The 17,359-nt window shown below is 47.7% G+C and overlaps 1 protein-coding gene across 9 annotated transcripts in view; it reads left to right on the top strand.

Moving 5' to 3' along the window:
• The first annotated feature begins 512 nt into the window (after positions 1-512).
• Positions 513-17,359, top strand: part of ARVCF (ARVCF delta catenin family member) — a 377,274-nt gene continuing 360,427 nt past the window's right edge. For 4 of the 9 annotated variants that reach the window (XM_077308988.1, XM_077308989.1, XM_077308986.1 and 1 more), the window contains exon 1: positions 513-708. The gene's annotated coding sequence lies outside the window, so the exon portion shown is untranslated. The remainder of the gene's footprint in view (positions 709-17,359) is intronic. The other 5 variants (XM_077308995.1, XM_077308994.1, XM_077308996.1 and 2 more) reach the window with 2 other exon arrangements.

Raw genomic sequence — 17,359 nt, forward strand, 5'->3', positions numbered from 1 at the left:
GTAAGTGGCCCCGGCTCCGTTTGGCTGCAGGAGCCCGGAGGCCAGAGCCGGGGCCCCAATCCGGGCAGAGAGGGCTGCGCTTGGCCCAAGAGGACGCACCAGAAGCGGGCACGAAGAAGGGGCCGGCGGGCAGAGGCGAAAGTGGGCTCCCGTGCAGCCCCGGAGTTGGGGGGACGGGACTACTCACGAGTAAACCCCACGGAGCTGCGGGAGGGGGGCGTGGAGGGAGGCCTCTGCCTCTCCACGAAGCGTGCGCTAAAGCGCAGCGCTTCTTGCTCCGCGTCCCGAGAGAGAAGCGACGCGTCGCGTTCCCCTCCTCCCGGGCGAGGGAGGCGGAAGGCGAGCGGCTCCTTCCCGGCGTGGCCGCTGCGCCCCGTTTGGAGGACGAGGCGTTCGAGGGGAGGGGAGGCACCTCCGCTCGACCCAGCTGCGCCAGAAGGGGGAGAGGCCGCCGGAGGAAGGAAGGGGGGAGGGCGTGTGTATGTGGAGCGAGTGCGCGCCGGAGCTCCCGGGCTGCGTCTCGTCCGCCGGCGGGCCGCGCGATTGCGGCGGGCTTGATTTGCGGCGTCCCCTCCCCTTTCTGCGCCCGCCTCCCGGTGCTCGTGTGAAGCACGCCACGCGAGGGGGAGGGGACGCGAGGCGAGCGGCGGCGGCGAGGAGGAGAGGAGCCCGGAGCTGGAGGAGGCGGCGGCGGAGGGCGAGACGATGGTGAGCGGGTCTTTAGGGGGCAGTGGGGGTGGGGAGGCTCACCGGCGAGCTGGTTCCGCACCACTTGCTTGGGGGAACGTTGTTTTCCCCCTTAATTCGCGTTTGGAAAGAATAGTCGCTCCCGCATGCTTCTCCCCCCTCCCCTCGGCTGGCTGGCTGGCTTTGTTCGGCTGGGGCTTTGGAGGGGGCGAGCCGGAAAGAAGCGGCGCGGTGGCCCGGCGCAGGCAGTGTCCTCATTGTTAGGAGAGAGGGGCGGGTGTGAGCCCGGATTGCTATGGGGATGGCGGAGAAATTCCGCACGAGCCTCCGCCGCGCAGAGATGCTGACGCTCCACAAACCGGCGTGGTGCATCTCTCTCTCTCTCTGTGGGGTTGTGGGGCGGGGGATCCCTGCAATGCTTTCTTGGCCTGGAGGGCAATCGCAGCCTCTCTTTGCGCCCTGCCTTCTTGAAGGGTGGCATGCTCTAAAGAAGATGCTCTTCCTCTCCTCAAGGTAGCTAGCTATCTTCTTGGTCCAGCGCCTTGCAGCCTTCTTGGCCCCCAGCCGGCTTCCCCCCAAAAAACTTCTCTCCACGATGGCTCCCCTGCTCCGCAAAACCGGGGAGGAACTCCCTCAAAGCTGTCAGATCCGGCGTGCATGTCAATTTCATCCTTGCAGCTACAATGGAGCTCCCCCTCCTAGCTTGAAATCTGATCAGGCCTGGGAAGAAGAATCTCTAAGCCCTGATAGCCTCTTTTGCTCCCCATTTCAGGAGATTCTGTAGTCTCCCCGAAACTGCGTCCTTTTTCAGTTTTTTTGGGATGCGGTTCAAGGTTTCCCATACACATTGGATGTGTCAAAACGAGGAGCCCTGGCAGCGGAATATGGATTATATATCTTCTATAAATGAGCTTTATTTGGTGCCGTTAAAGAGTTCTGTTCGTGAGTGACAAGAATATTGACATGGGCTGATTGTATCATCCTCGGGATGAGCCGCTGCTGCTGCTGCTGCTTCCTCTAAAGCAGGCTCCTATCTGAAGCTTTTAGAGAGCGCCAAAATGATATCTCTAACTTACGAAATTGCAGGGGGGGAAATAATTCCAGCCCCACACTGGTGAAACTTGATCTTTATTTTCACACAGCGCAGAGCAAGGAATCGATAACGAGGAAGCGTAACTCTTGTGTCAGTTACTATGTTCTGAGCAAGGTGTAAGTGGAAACTAACATTGTACCCAAGCGTGGCAGGTGTTATTACAATTGTCTGGTTGGCGTAAGACACCAAAATGCATATTTTGCACCGTGATTGTCGTGGCTGCTGTTCTACATCTGTTTTCAGTCCCTCATTTCTATTAATGTATTTGAAATGTTTACACGGTGTGCCTCATTCGGCATGTTGATTGCTTTCTTGTTCCTTGCATGAACCAGTTTGGGAAGGCTTGGGATGTTAATGACATTTCGAAATGTTCTGTTCTGATGCTGGTGAATTTGTCCTGGGAGTGGGAGCGGGTCATAAATTTGATAAACAGATTTTTAAAAAATTGATTGTTATATATACTGAGTTCCTGTTTTGGTCCGACTTTCCTATCTGGTCATTTCTGTTGGTATAAGTAGTGGCCGTCTGTTTTTTTTGGCTTGGTATTAAGGAGTTACCAGTTTTGTTGGCTTTTCATTGGGTCTTCAATTCAAACGTGCAATTGGTTATTTGTTGGGTGGACTTTGTTATACATTACCAAAAAAGGAGGACTTTTTGATAAGTTGCCAAAATGATTTTTAGTGGTGTCTTAGGAGGGTGAGAAGAAATTCTTGCTTTGGCTCTTCAATGGTGCTTTGAACTTCTGACAGCATCTGTGGCCCATCATGCGTATGCGAACACATGACAGTTATCGAACTCTTGATCTCTCCCCCCCCCCCCCAATGTTATTAGCTGTGGTGTGAGATGCCGGAGCTCGAAGAATGCCTCCGGAGGGCATATGCTGGCTTTGGCAAAATGAAATCTATCAGAAAACTCATTACAAAGGTTGTAGCATCAGAACTGCAATTTGCTGCTCTTAATATTTTATTATCTGGGTATAAATCGTTGACATGGGCATTGTAAATAAAGGCCTTTATGGCTTTGAGGGTAGATTTAAGTGGGTAGCTGTGTTGGCCTGAAGTAGCGCAACAAAAATAGAGTCCAATAGCACCTTAGAGGGGGGGAAGTGGTCTTGGTTCTCTTACCCATTGAACTGAAACGTAGAGTGGTAACATTTGTAATCCCCTGTGCAAGGTTGTTTAGTACTCTTGGCTTTTTCCTGGTGCAAGACTGTAACAGAGTAGAAGTCTGGGGCTCGTTAGTTGAGATGGCAAAGGTTGCATGTGGGAGACTATGACAGAAGTTTATGAGATTATGTATGGAGTGAAGAAAGTTGGGTAGAGAGAATTTTTTGTCCCTAAGTATTAGAACTTGGTGGCACCCCAGGACGTTGACGGGCAAGAGATTCAGGTTGGACACTGAAGGAAGTAGTACTTCTTTAACCAGGCAAGTCATTCAGCTGTAGAATTAACTACCTGTGGATAGTATGAAGAGCATAATTGGTTTTAAAAGAGTCTTAGACAGATTCATGGAGAATTGTATTAGTGGCTACTAGCCATGTTGACTGAAGGGGACCTCCTTATTCGGAGGTAGTGAACCTCCGGATTTCAGAGCTAGGAAGAAGCATCAAGGGGAGCCCTGTTGTGGGCCAGCTATGGCTCTCCAGATGTCCATGGACTAGTTACCATGAGCCTCTGCCAGTATGGCCATGGACATCTGGAGAGCTATGATTTTGGCCACCTCTGCTCTAGAGGAACAGCTTGGCTGTTGTATGAAATGGGATGCTGGACTAGATGGACCTGGAGGGGGTGGGTAGGGTAGGTGCCCGAGGTGGGTGTGTCCATGGTTATGTTTCCCAACCCTATTCTGCACAATTGTGCCACTTCTGGGGTTTCTTGAAGCCTGAAGAGTGTTTCACGGGTTTCTCAAGGGTAAAGTTGAGAAAGGCTGCTATAGAGAAGAACAAGAGTTGGCTCTTATATGGTACCTGAAGGAGTCTCAGAGCGGTTTACAAATCACTTTCCCTTCCTCTCCCCAAAACAGAAACCTTGTGAGGGAGATGAGGCTCAGAGAGCCCTGAGATTACTGAATAAGAAGAGTCGGTTCTTATATGCTGCTTTTCCCTACCCGAAGGAGGCTCAAAGCGGCTTACAGTTGCCTTCCCATTCCTCTCCCCACAACAGACACCCTGTGAGGGAGGTGAGGCTGAGAGAGCCCTGATATTACTGCTCAGTCAGAACAGTTTTATCAGTGCTGTGGTGAGCCCTATAAATCTGAGAAAGGAGATTCAGGCCTTTGCTGGCAGGGGCTCATGGGAATTGTAGTCCATGAACATCTGGAGGACCACAGGTTGACTACCCCTGATTTATGGTACAATCTTAAATGAACGGACTTGGAAGAAGAATGTAACTCTGTTCAGGGTTGCACTGTAACATTCAGAGGTCTTGTTCCTGGCGTGTTGTCATAAATACATGAAAGAAGTTTGATTATTGCCCACCCTAAACCCTTGTTAACCATTCAAGGTCAGTCCCAGCCTGCTGTCATTTTTCTATGGAGCTTCACCTGCCAGAGACGATAACCCTATTGGTTGCGGAAGTGGGTGGGCAGCAATCTCTGATCTTGCACACCATTTTAAAAAATCTACATTGGTTCATCTCACTTAACCTCTGCTCCACTCCTTTAATATGGAAATAATTCAGCTGCTGAACTGAATTCTAATTACAAGGTAAATGGATTTTGAATGAGCATACCATTTTTGGTTTCTGGGCGACTTAGGTTTGATGGCTTGTGTTTCGGTGTTCTGATTCTTCCAAATTAAACTTTGCAAACAGGAAGATGACAACTGCCCCTCCCCCTTTTATTGTTATTCAGAAATCTGATCTTGCATGAACAGATCAAGGAGACCACTTCATGTTGACCATATTTTGGCTCGACTGTATTTTGATTCTATTTGCCCCTTTCTTCATAAAAGCACTTGCTATAGAATTTCCAACTGCAACCGCAGGGAAATCTGCTGGTTTCTCGCCAAGGTAGCGGCGTTCTGATTTGCAGATCTTGCAGAGTAAGCACTATCATCTCTTGCCAGTTCAGTGCTCCTGTAATGGCTTGAGCTAGCCAAATATTCAAAAGGTCATTGCAAAGACAATGTCCACAACTTTTACATTCAAATCTGGTTTCACTGTGTGTTTGCACAGGAGTGGTTTATCTGGAGGGCTTGAAGCCACTGTTGAATTGCCAGTGTATCGTGATGTCTGAATGCTGACTGCCCAGCCAACTGGATGCTAAACCAGGATTCTAAACCAGCCATTTTCAATTGGGGGGGGTGGCCCCCTGGGGGACCCGGGCACATTTGAAAGGGGCAACAGAGTGAAAGATGTGAGAAGGGAGAGCCCAAATAGTTTATGGGGAAGCCCTGCGAACTGAGCCAGTGAAATACCTTTTTGGTCCCATGATGTCACTGATTGCTAGAAAGTTCAACCTTCATTAAGGGAAAGTAAAAGAAATCATGTCATCTGTTCCTTTGCGGGTGCATGAATCAATGCATTCAAGGGGGGGGGGAAATAGAACGCTCATGCTTCTCTTAGTCTAATGTTCTAAACTTTAATTTTAAAAAAGTTTTTTCCAGTATGTCGGAATGGCTGAGTTTTCTTTGTGTTCAATAATAAATGATTTTCTTATCTTGTTTGTGTGATGTTGCATCCCTGTTTGTAAAGGGGGCCTTGGAACCTGCGGAGAGCTTCCAAAAGAGCTCTCAAAAACATTAAGAATGGAAATTCTAAACCAGGGGTAGTCAACCTGTGGTCCTCCAGATGTTCATAGACTACAATTCCCATGAGCCCCTGCCAGAGTTTGCTGGCAGGAGCTTATGGGAATTGTAGTCCATGAACATCTGGAGGACCACAGGTTTGACTACCCCTGTTCTAAACCACAGTTTGCACCTGACTTGCTAACTGCTGTTCGCTTTAACCAGTTCAGGATTTCTCAATCAAGTTTTCATGAAGCCCTGGGGTTTCTTGACGGCTCTGGGATTTCTGATTCGGTGTGAGTTAATTAATTTTGTATATATTTTACCAATTGTTATATATCAGATGATCTGACCATATATGGTCATGTTGACCCACCCACCCCCTCCCCAAATGGCCAGTGATGGGCCTGGAGGGTGTGTGTCCACAGGTGGGCGTGTCCACAGCTCTACTTTCCATCCGTATTCTCCAAGGTCATTCCACTTCTGGGGTTTCTGGAAGCCTGAAGAATGTTTCAGGGGTTTCTCAATGGTAAAAAAGTCCAGAAAGGGTGCTCTGGTTTGCCATGAAGTCCGACTGCAGAAATCCCAATTGGCTTGGGTGGGCCTCTCCTCTTGGCCTCGTGCATCGGTTGCGCGTAGCTACAGAAAACCGTTGCCCAGCTCGACTTGGTGCTTTCTTAGAAGATGCTTTTCTGTCTCTACACCTTCTTCCCATACCCCCTCTGCTAGCGATGACTCACCCCGAACGACTGCAGTTTCTTCAGCCTCTCCTGAGGGAGAATTTAAAAGGCATCAGGACAAAAGAATCTCACTTAATCACATGCTTTTATTCAGTTTGCCAACACACACAACAGAAAACCATTCCGCACACAATATCGTCACAGTTGAAAGCGGTACACGGCCCGTCGAATGATGTGCGCTCCCCAAAGAGGGCGAACGGGTCACGTCTGTGTGTTTCTTTCCCAGTTTGTTGTTTTCGTTCTGAGAGGGAAATAAGGTTAAGGAAAGTGGTGGGAGGCCTGAAAGCAGGAGCGGTGTGTGTGTGTGATTGTGGGGAGGGTGTGACACCATCCCTTCCCCCCTTTCAGAGGAAAGAAGTTTGTGGAATGTGAAGTGGCTAGACAGAACTTGGAAGGGAACAACGCCTCAGGATCCTTAGCCAAAGAATAAGAAGAATGCTTTTCTTACCATAGGCTTTCTTACAATCTCTGTCAGGCTAATGATCCCTGGCCCTAAAGAAGCCCGCCTGGCCTCATCCCCTGCCAGCAAATCCTGGGAATTGTAGTCCATGGACATCTGGAGGACCACAGGTTGACTACCCCTGCTTTGGAGGACAAACAACAGGTCACAGTGGCTGTTCTCCTGATGTTGCCTTTTGGCTTTGGGATTCAGAGGAGGTTCCCATGGGGAGGTTCCCACATGGAGGCATGGGAGCAATCATAGAGAAGGTGGGTAGAGGGGTAATGGGAACGGGGAGCCCGTATGACTTGTGCTATTGCCTTTTTTTCCTGCCACAAACACAAATTTTTTCTCTCTTTTCTGTGCCAACCTCAAAAGGCGAATCCTCTGAACCGTGTTGAATTCTACCTGGCTTTGGGATCAGGGTGCGGCAGGCATTAGACTCAAAGGATTGGCTCCATTGACCAGTCAAAAATCGGCCAAGTGTTTTTACGGCATTCCCTGTGACCATAAAAGAGAGATTGCCAATTGATGCTTATGCTAATTATGCACTTAATATTAGTCACCTATTCTTGTTAAACAAGGACAAGTAGGGAACGAAATGAAGAGACTAGAATGACAGTGGATCCTTAGCATTGGGAGGTTCTTGATAGCCTTTGATCATTAAGTGTGCCAACTCCAAAGCGAAACATTAGAACTAGCTCACCGGATCAAACCAAAATGACCATTTTATCTCCAGTGACAGCAGGACGAATACTCCAAGAAAGCTTGCAACCTAGGATGGTATCTGGATATACCAGCCTTTCTTAACTCTTCTACAATTAAGAAACCCCAGAAACATTCTTCAGGCTTCGAGAAGTGGCGCAATCATGCAGAATATGGCGGGAAGCAGAGCTGTGGACACGCCCACCTGTGGCCCCTCCCCTTCCCACTCCGTCCAGATACATCATTGGCTATTTTGGGAGAGGGGGAAATAGGTCAGCATGACCATAAATGGCCATATCTCCTGGTAAATGTTTGATAATTTTTAAAAAATTAACTCCCATCCATTGGGGCAACGCTTCCAGGGCCGTCAAGAAACGCCAGAGTTTCACAGAACCCCGGTTGAGAAAGCCTGGGAAAATACTGTCCATGAAAGTATGAGGTAGAATTTCTAGTATGAACCATTATGTGAGATGGCTGCCAATTGATCAACCCTCCGTGGAATAGCTATCCGTAGATCTGTCTTCCATGGAATTCCTTTCCCAATGTTTGTTTTTGAAAAGCTTGTTGGAAACCAAAGCTAGAGTTCTCAGGCCCCACTGAAAAGCCCAGGAATGTGCCAAGGAGGGAGAGAAAAGCAAATTTTGTCCATCTCTGCTGGGTGTGTGTGTGTGGAGGGGGCAGGTATCCATCTGCCTCATTGCCTTTGAGCATCAGTCAAAGAAAATATCAGTGTAATGGTTAAGAGCGGCAGCTTCTGATCTGACAAAATGGGTTTGGTTTCCCACTCCTTATCCACATGCAGCCAGCTGGGTAACCTTGCGCTCACCACAACCCTGATCAAGCTGTTCTGACCAAGCAGGAATATCAGGGCTCTCTCAGCCTCACCCACCTCACAGGGTGTCTGTTGTGGGGAGAGGAAAGGGAAGACGACTGGTAGCCGCTTTGAGACTCCTTTTGGTAGAGAAAAGCGGCATATAAGAACCAACTCTTCTTCTTCTTCAGTAATATCAGGGCTCTCTCAGTCTCACCCACCTCACAGGGTGTCTGATGTGTGGAGAGGAAAGGAAGGCGATTGTGAGCCGCTTTGAGTCTCCTCCGGGTAAAGAAAAGCAGATATAAAGACCGACTCTTCTTCTTAAAGGAAGTCAACGTTTGTGAAGGGTGGTATCAACAACTAGACTCCCGTTAATAGGGAAAAGGATTTGAAGCATATAAAGTCTAGCTTGAGGTCTGAGGTGCATAAAATGCAGTCAGATGAAAAGGAACTCTGATCAAATCCATGGCGAGTCACCTAAATGGTGACTTAGCCCGCTAGGATAAGGAACACTCCTTCTAAGCCCCATATACAGCCTCTGCAGAGCTGCCAGTTTAGCAAAGTCTAAATGCTTCAAAAAATAAGATGAAGGATAATCCTCTCTTTTTAAAAAACATGCAAGAAAACAGCCTCAGGTTTAGTTGGGCAAAATGCTTCATAGGTTCTGGTGATTCGTTTCAAAGCACGCCGATGTTTCAGGAGGCATAAAAATCACACTTCGCTCCTCTCTCGAAAACAGCCCAATAAAAAAACCCAGTTCTTTGTATGATGCAGGGTGGGAGGGAGAGAGCTACGGCCTCTTATTCATGCTGTAATGATGCCTTCTGCTTAATTTGTCTACATTTCTTGGCTGTTAAATAAGTGAACATCGACTCCAGGGCTTCCATAGCCACGAGATTTTTAAAATAATTCTGTGTCTCAGTTGTTATGGCAGCCTAATTTCTCCGCGCTGGACTTGAAAGCATATCAGGATAATTTCTTCATGGATCTTTTTCTCATTATAGTAACCAATCCCTGTTTAATTGGGGTTATGTACTGATAAAGCAGCCCACCCCCTCCCCGTTCCTGGACTTCCTTTGCCTTGCGTTTTAGCTTGATGTTTTGATCACTGAGGCTGGATCCTCAGAATTAATCTTGTTTTAGACAGCGCTAAGATGGCTCATCTAGGTTATAATTAGATTATCGTTCTGGCGGGCCCATTTAAACACAGTGTGATTAAGCGGTTGTGTCGTCTTCTGCCGGGGGAATGGCAGGTTGTCACACAGGTGAGTCTGCTTGATTGGGAATGCTCAGAAACTGTGCTCTTAAATTTGAAAAGCACTTTTTTCTTGGGGAAGGAGTCAGGGAGGGTGTTTTACTTCTCAAAAATCTGGAACAGGCGCGTAGAGCAGAGGTCCCCAACATGGCGCCCATCAAGTGTTTTTAGAAAGCGGTTGGGACCAGGTGGGACTTTGTCCAGCAAACTGGAGACTGGATTGGCTGTGCATATTCTTTCGCAGGAACTGCTATAACAGCACAAGGATCTTCACAGTATGACCAAAAGGAAGCTGTGGTAGCCATTTTGTCGTGGGCTCCACCTCATGTGGCAGCCATTTTGTGAATGTGCCCACTGTGTTGTTTTAGAATTCCAAAGGTGTCTGTGATTGGTTGGGAACCCCTGACTCAGGGATTCGCTTTATTTTTGATGTTTATTCCCGGGATCCAAAGCACTCACAGCTGTTCTTCCTTCTTCCATTTTATCCTTCCAGGAATATCCCTATGAGGAAAGATAGGCTGAAAGTTTATAACCGGTCCAAGATCATGCAGTCAGCTTGCTTGGCAGATTGGGGATTTGCCTGCGGGTCTCCCAGATGACTGACGCTAGCTAATTTCTGCTAAATTTCAGAAGCCAAGCAGGGTCAGCCATGGTTAGTATTTAAATGGGAGTCACTACAAAGACAGACAAAGACAGTAGGAGCCTCTTGTGGCGCAGAGTGGTAAGGCAGCCGCCTGAAAGCTTTGCCCATGAGGTTGGGAGTTCAATCCCAGCAGCCGGCTCAAGGTTGACTCAGCCTTCCATCCTTCCGAGGTCGGTAAAATGAGTACCCAGCTTGCTGGGGGGTAAACGGTAATGACTGGGGAAGGCACTGGCAAACCACCCCGTATTGAGTCTGCCATGAAAACGCTAGAGGGCGTCACCCCAAGGGTCAGACATGACTCGGTGCTTGCACAGGGGATACCTTTACCTTTACCTTTTTACAAAGACAGAAACAGTAGCAAACCACCTTTACTTACCCTATAATTCCTCTATAGTTCTTAGGCTCACAGGTAAGTCAGAATGTATTTTTACAGGAAGTGGTTACAATACAACACGGGTGGTCAAACCGTGGCTCTCTAGATGTCCATGGACTACAATTCCCATGAGCCTCTGCCAGTGGGGCATTTGCCAGCAACGCAAGACATCTTCCGTCGATGCAACCAAGATTGTTGCTCAGCCAGAAGGCCCAGCCTTCCAAGAGCCTCTAGCATTGGTGAAAGGCTTCTTGCATGGCAAGAAAATGTCCCTTAAAAACCAGATCAAATTGGGAAGACTCACCAGCGTATTTGCAAGATGTTGTTTTGGTACATCTCCCCATGGAACAAAACCCCAAGAGCCCGGTTCTCATAGTGGAGGAGAACCAGCGAATGCCCAAGGCCCCATCCCATGACATTCCAGTGATGCTGAATATAGAAACCACATGGGAGGGGGTCTGGTCACATGTGCAGAGCCATATTAGGATCAAAGGCTGGTTTGAGCTGGAGAGGTTAGCCTGGTCCTTAGCACATGATTCTCTTCCTCTGAGCTCATCTAGTTTCCGTATTCCTATGAAGTCCTATGGGAACTATGATGTTCCCATGATACGATAACAGTCCTTGAATTTCCCTTGTTATGTAAACATGGCACATGGTTGGCTATCAAAAATAAGTATCCTTAGAAGCAGAGAATCATAGAATTGGAAGGGGCCGTACAGGCCATCTAGTCCAGCATCCTGTTCAGTGCAGGATCATTAATCATAAAGATTATAATAATATGGAGGCCCTGGAAATACAAGTGGGTTTTAATAATTAAGATGTTGGGTCTGGGGAGACCGGTGGTGTAGCGGTTAAGAGCAGTGGCTTCTAACCTGGCAAACCAGGTTGGATTCCCCGCTCCTCCACATGCAGCCAGCTGGGTGATCATGGTCTAGTCACAGTCCTGTGGGAGGCTGTTCTGACTGAGCAGTAATATCCGGCCTCTCTCCGCCTCACCTTCCTCACAGGGTGTCTGTTGTGGGGAGAAGAAGAGAAAGGCGTTTGCGTGCTGCTGCTTTTTTGAGACTTCTGGTAGTGAAAAGTGGGGTATAAAACTCAACTCTTCTTCTTCTCCCCCCCACCAGGCCTCAAGGGACTGCTGGATTAGACTGGTGGTCCATCTAGGCCAGCTAGTTGTTTTAACAGGCTTGCCAATCAGATATGATGGAGGGCCGCCAGCATGGCATAGAGCAGGACATGGAATGGGTGCCTGTCCATTTGCTGTATATTGAATATTTGAGGCTTTCAGGATTTATTGTTCTCGAGGGCTGAACTCTTACCCTACCTTCTGATTTGTTTGCCATGGAATTAATCTGCTCTGCGTCGAGTGTCACCAGTGTGTCAGAAATCGGCACCGAAATACGTATTAAAAATAATTTCACTATAGTTAAGGCTCATGAGTTTCAGGGCTTTCACCGGGTTTCAGCTGTGAACGTCTCCCTCTGGCTGGGTATCAGTGCAGTGCTTGACTTTATTCTGTCGATGCCAAACCAAAAAGGGAACAAAAATCCAACCTTAAAGTCAGGAACTCGAAAGCTAAGCTATAAAACAATATAAAATTTTAACGATTATTTATTAAAGTTCATAAAAATTAGACTAAAAACAAAGTAAAAACTATAAAGATCTAACTGCACATGAATAGACCAAACACATTTTGACCCTACTGCGTCTTCCTCAGTGGTCAATAATATTAAATAATCCCCTCTTACCTAAAACCAATTATGAAGTATAGCTGGGTGGTCGAGGGAAATCTGTTAGGTGTAGCCCCAACAAATTCTGGTATAGTGTTTCTTTTTGGAGCCTCACCTAAGATATGTAATATCTAGGCACACCTCTCTCAGCTATTGCTTTCCTCTGCATAGAGAATGCGTCTCATGTGTCAGAAACACATTGGTTTTAGATAAGAGTGCATTATTTAATAATATTGACCACTGAGGAAGACCCAGCAGGGTCGAAATATTTTTGACCACTGAGGAAGACCCAGTAGGGTCGAAACAGGTAGATCGGGGTCTTTCCTATAGAAGTGGGAGTAGCGAATTCCATCTGCGTCCTCTTCCCCTCCCCCCTATTAGGCTATTGCTGGAGTTGGGATGAGTTTACCGCCAAGTCTTATGGTTCTTATGTAAGAAATCTGTTTTAAGGGGATTTTACTGGGGGTTTTAACAGAGGATTGTAACCCGCCATGAGCCTTCAGGGAGCAGCGGGCAATAAATTGGAAAAAAAAAATTATTCCGTCGATGTCATGTCAAGTGGAACACTGAAGACTAATCTGGTCAGCGTTCTGCTCCCTGCCATAATACACCAGTATAACTTGTTCACTTGTGCGTTGTTGTTGTTTTTTTCCCAGACCTCGTTTTAGTTAATTCAGTGTGACAACATGAGAAGTGAGTTATTGACAGCAGCTGCAACTGAGACCATTACAACGATGATCAATAACATGCCTGCCGGAATAATGACCAGTACCAGGAATACATTTTTTTAGAGTATCGATTCAAAAATCATGCCTCCTCCTTCCCCTGTCCCTCCGTACGTTTGCAGTTGATTTACACCACAAAATGTTTTACTTTGCAATGAATGCTGCTCATCTTAAGCACTGCGGAAAAATGGGGAGAGGTCAAGATATAAAACGGCCGATTCTGATTTAGAGCCGAGGTTGTTCCGGGATCGAAGTTCTCGATACAAGTAAATAGATTATGAATTGTTCTTTGAGGGATGGTGTGGGAGGCAGATTATGAATTGTTCTTCCAGGAGCAGTATGGGAGGCAGATTACAAATGATAGAATCTTAGAGTTGGAAGGGGCCAGACAGTCTAGATCAGGGGTAGTCAAACTGCGGCCCTCCAGATGTCCATGGACCACAATTCCCAGAAGCCCCTGCCAGCAAATGCTGGCAGCGGCTTCTGGGAATTGTAGTCCATGGACATCTGGAGGGCCGCAGTTTGACTACCCCTGGTCTAGATGAAGTCCCACCCCCTGCTCATTGCAGGATCAACCTCAAGCATCCATGAGAAGGATCTGTCCAGCTGCTGCTTGAAGACTGCCAGTGAGGGGGAGCTCCCCACCTCCTTAGGCAGCCCATTCCACTGCTGAACTAGACTTACAGAATCCTGGAGTTGGGCCATCCAGGCCCACCCCCCTGCTCAATGCAGGATCAGCCTCAAGCATCCAGGATAAGCTCTTAACCAGTACATTAAGCTGGTAGTTGTGAATTTCCTGCATTCTGCAGGGGGCGGGACTAGATGAACCTGGAGATCCCTTCCAACTCTATGATCCTGTGATGCTATCTCGCAAGAACATTGCCTGGAAAGATGGAGTTAAAGTCAAAAGTCTATAAGGCCAGATTTGAACCATTTGTATATTATATTTGTTAACCGCCCTCCCCTGAGGCTCTGACAGGGGAGGAAATTCTCTAGATGAGCGATCCCCAACCTGTGGGCTGTGGACTACATGTGGTCCTTCGACTAATTGGAGGTGGGCCCCGAAGGACGCCTTCTCCCCCCCCCCCCAGCCCTTTACTTTATCCCCCCCAGCCCTTCACAACACACTTCATTGTTGTGGCGTGTCTGTATCTTATTTTGAAGGGATGTTTAAACATTACCATAGCGATCAGAGAGCGTTAGGGCAGTGGTTGAGAGTAGAGGAGTAAACTACGCCCCCCCCCCCACCGGGCCTCAGTAAAAGGCGTTGAGTGGTCCCCGGTGAGTGGTCCCTGGCGTTGAGTGATCCCCGGTGATAAAAAGGGTGGGGACCACTGCTCTTAGATTACAAGGAGCGATTCCTTTTGACAATTGACAGTGGATAAGGGGCTTCATTGCTGGAATACTGCTCATCGTCGTAGCCAGAGTTTTGATTAAGGCGGCTCAGGCCTGTGCATTTCCAGAGGAGTGCAAGTTGGAGATGCTTGCTTTCAGAGGAACAGTTTGTCAGGTCAGCATTCAGCACATGGAGTGTCCCAGATTGCGGAAAGTGCCTCCTTACCACTTAATCCTTCCCTTTCTGTCCTTGTAATGCCTTGCATTTTGACCGGAGACAAATTAGTTCTGTCTCGGTCTGGAGGCAGAGTGAACGGCTGGTGAAGTGGGGGCAGCCACATGGGCAGAGCGATCCGGCTTTCTGCAGCTGGGCTGCCGGCTTTTCCGAACAAAAGAATACCTTTTTGCCAGGAAGGGTAAGTTACCGAGCAATGGAGAGCTCTGAAAGGACTAAAGCTTTTGCATATTAATGGTACCGCTCCTCGCCAATGCTCACGTTTAACGAGGCTAGAACAATTCTCCCCCCCCCTCCCAAAATGACTCTTTGACTCCTCTATAAACTCTTAGCACAGAGCTTAGAGAGTTGTGACTGTGGATACATGCATATATAATTGCAGTGGGGAGGAATGAATAGAAACAGGAGCATCCAGAAGCCAAAGGGGAAGCAATAAAGAAGTCTTTGGAGTTCCTCTTTCTGCTTGCCTTTAGCGGGGTAGACAGGCTGCGAGGATAGAGGACACATTTGATTGCATTTTTAGGAGTAAATTATTTACCCTGCACCAAGCCTGTGTTTTTGGTTGTGAATTAAGGTGTAGCCCAGTCTTGGAAGCTAAGCAGGCTCTGGCTAATATTTGCATGGAAGACCTCTGAAGAATACCAAGGTCATGACTCAGAGATCAGCAAAAGCAAGACCCCTCTGTATGCCTCTTGCTTTGAAAAACCCTGCGGGGTTACCATAAGAAGGCTGTAACTGGGCAGCCCTCCCCCAAAAGGTTTATTATTCCAATTTAGGCATGTGCAAAAACAATTTGAACCATTTCGGAGTCGACTCGATTCGGTCCCAGTCTGATCCCTCCGAATCAGCTGATTCGGGGATTGGCCGAATTGTTTCAGCACCATTAAAGACAAGGGCGCCATTGAATATGGGAATTTCCCCATTTTCGGTCTTCTCCATCATCTGGAGGGGTGAGGGCTTTAGTTAGAGGCTCCAAACTTGCAGTGTAGTTGCAAAAATCTCTCCTAAAAAAACCCCCAAGTTTTAAAAAGATTGGAGCAGGGGGGTCAAATTCTAGGGGCACCCAAATAGGATGCTTCCATCCAGCCTCCATTGTTTCCTATGGAGAGACAAGACCAGGGGACCTCTCCCCCCACCCACACATATACTAATAGTGGTGCCATCTAATTTGGAGAGCCAGGTTTGATTCCCCATTCCTCCACATACAGCCAGCTGGGTGACCTAGGGTCAGTTATGGTCTTGTTAGAGCTGTCCTCACAGAGCAGCTCTCTCAGAGATCCTTCAGCTCCACCTAGCTCCCAGGGTGAAGGGGAAGGTGTTTGTAAACTGCTTTGGGACTCCTTTGGGTATTGAAAGCTGTTTTGAACCAGGAGAAATGACAGAGTTAAAATGTTTTACTAAAAGATTAAAACACCAACATGGCCTTTGGAAATCATGACTCTCAAGGATGTTCTTCTAAAACCTCTTCCTTCCCATTTCCCTAAGAACAGATTATCTTTCCCCCTTAATTATAGCTGTTTCCTCCCCCCCCCCACCCCTAATATAAGTGGGTGCATTCTCCCTTATCCTCTTAGCTCAAATTTAAAGCAGTAGCAGCAAACCTTTGTCTCCCGCGGACTCCAGAAAGGTAATGCGCCCGCTTGATCCTCAGTGGACATTTTTTAAATCCCTGACAACTTTGGAATGACCATGGCGGGGGACAAGAGCTACAAAATCCTTCCAAGGACTAAAGGAACGGGGGGGGGGGGGAATCCTGCAATTGCAAGCCTTTGAATCTAATTCAATGCAGCCCTGGAAGGATTATGCAAAGCAGATGCTCTTTCTTAAAAGCCGGTGGGATTCCAGCTGGGAGCTGGGGGACCGAGTTCAGGCATCTCAGGAAGACCTTGGCTTCTTTTTCAGGGTGGTGGAACCAGAGATGACTTCCTGACAATTGCTCAGGTCCTGGTTTCCCTCAGCAGGTGAGGCTTTCCTCTGCCTGCCCTGCGGAAACCTGCCTGGCCTCTTGCTGTGTGATGGGAGGGCCAAGGCAGTACCTAAGATTAAGCCAGAAAGTCATAGATTCATGGAAGGGATCTCGAGGGTCATCTAGTCCAACCCTCTGCAGAATGCAGGAAATCCACAACGGCTCAAGAGCTTTCTGAGTTGTGTTTTCTATTTATTCATTAGTTATTTAAACTTACCCGCCACTCCAGAACTGGCTCGTGGCGGGTCACAATCTGTCCATATAAAAACCCAGTAAAACCCCAATAAAACAAATGGTTTAACTTCACCAACACAGGATAGATTGGTGACAGCTGCTGCCAGTACAATAATAGAAACAAAACACACAGCCAGCCAGAAGCAAACCCTCCCTTGGCCCCATCTAGTTTCTAAAAAGAGTTAGTGTGCACTAGTTAGCTGTTACACTGGAAGCTTTCCAGCTATCACATTGGGGACCCCTGGAATATGTCATGTTTTTGGTGAAGTTACTTTCATTCCACCCGTACATAAAATCCTTTTAGCCTTTTCTCTGAGTCTTCGGCCCATCTGTTTGTCTTGAAATGTGCAACTTTTAGCTGGAAGTCCTTTACGCTAGCGATCCCCAACCTGTCGGCCACGGACCACATGTGGTCCGTCGACTAATTGGAGGTGGGCCGTGAAGGACGCCTTCTCCCCCCCCCAGCCCTTTACTTCATCCCCCCCGGCCCTTTACAACACACTTTGGGTGTCATTGTCTCCCATCCCTCCCAGATGGGACTATCTCGTTGCAGAGAAACAAGCTCTGGGTTCCCATTGATTTGTAATTGTCATGAGTTAAAATTTCCATGAAAATAAAATGTTCCTTATGTTCATTGTTGTGGCATTTCTGTATCTTATTA

Source organism: Paroedura picta, chromosome 13, assembly GCF_049243985.1.
Source record: "Paroedura picta isolate Pp20150507F chromosome 13, Ppicta_v3.0, whole genome shotgun sequence".
In the NCBI taxonomy this organism is placed as follows: Eukaryota; Metazoa; Chordata; class Lepidosauria; order Squamata; family Gekkonidae; genus Paroedura; species Paroedura picta.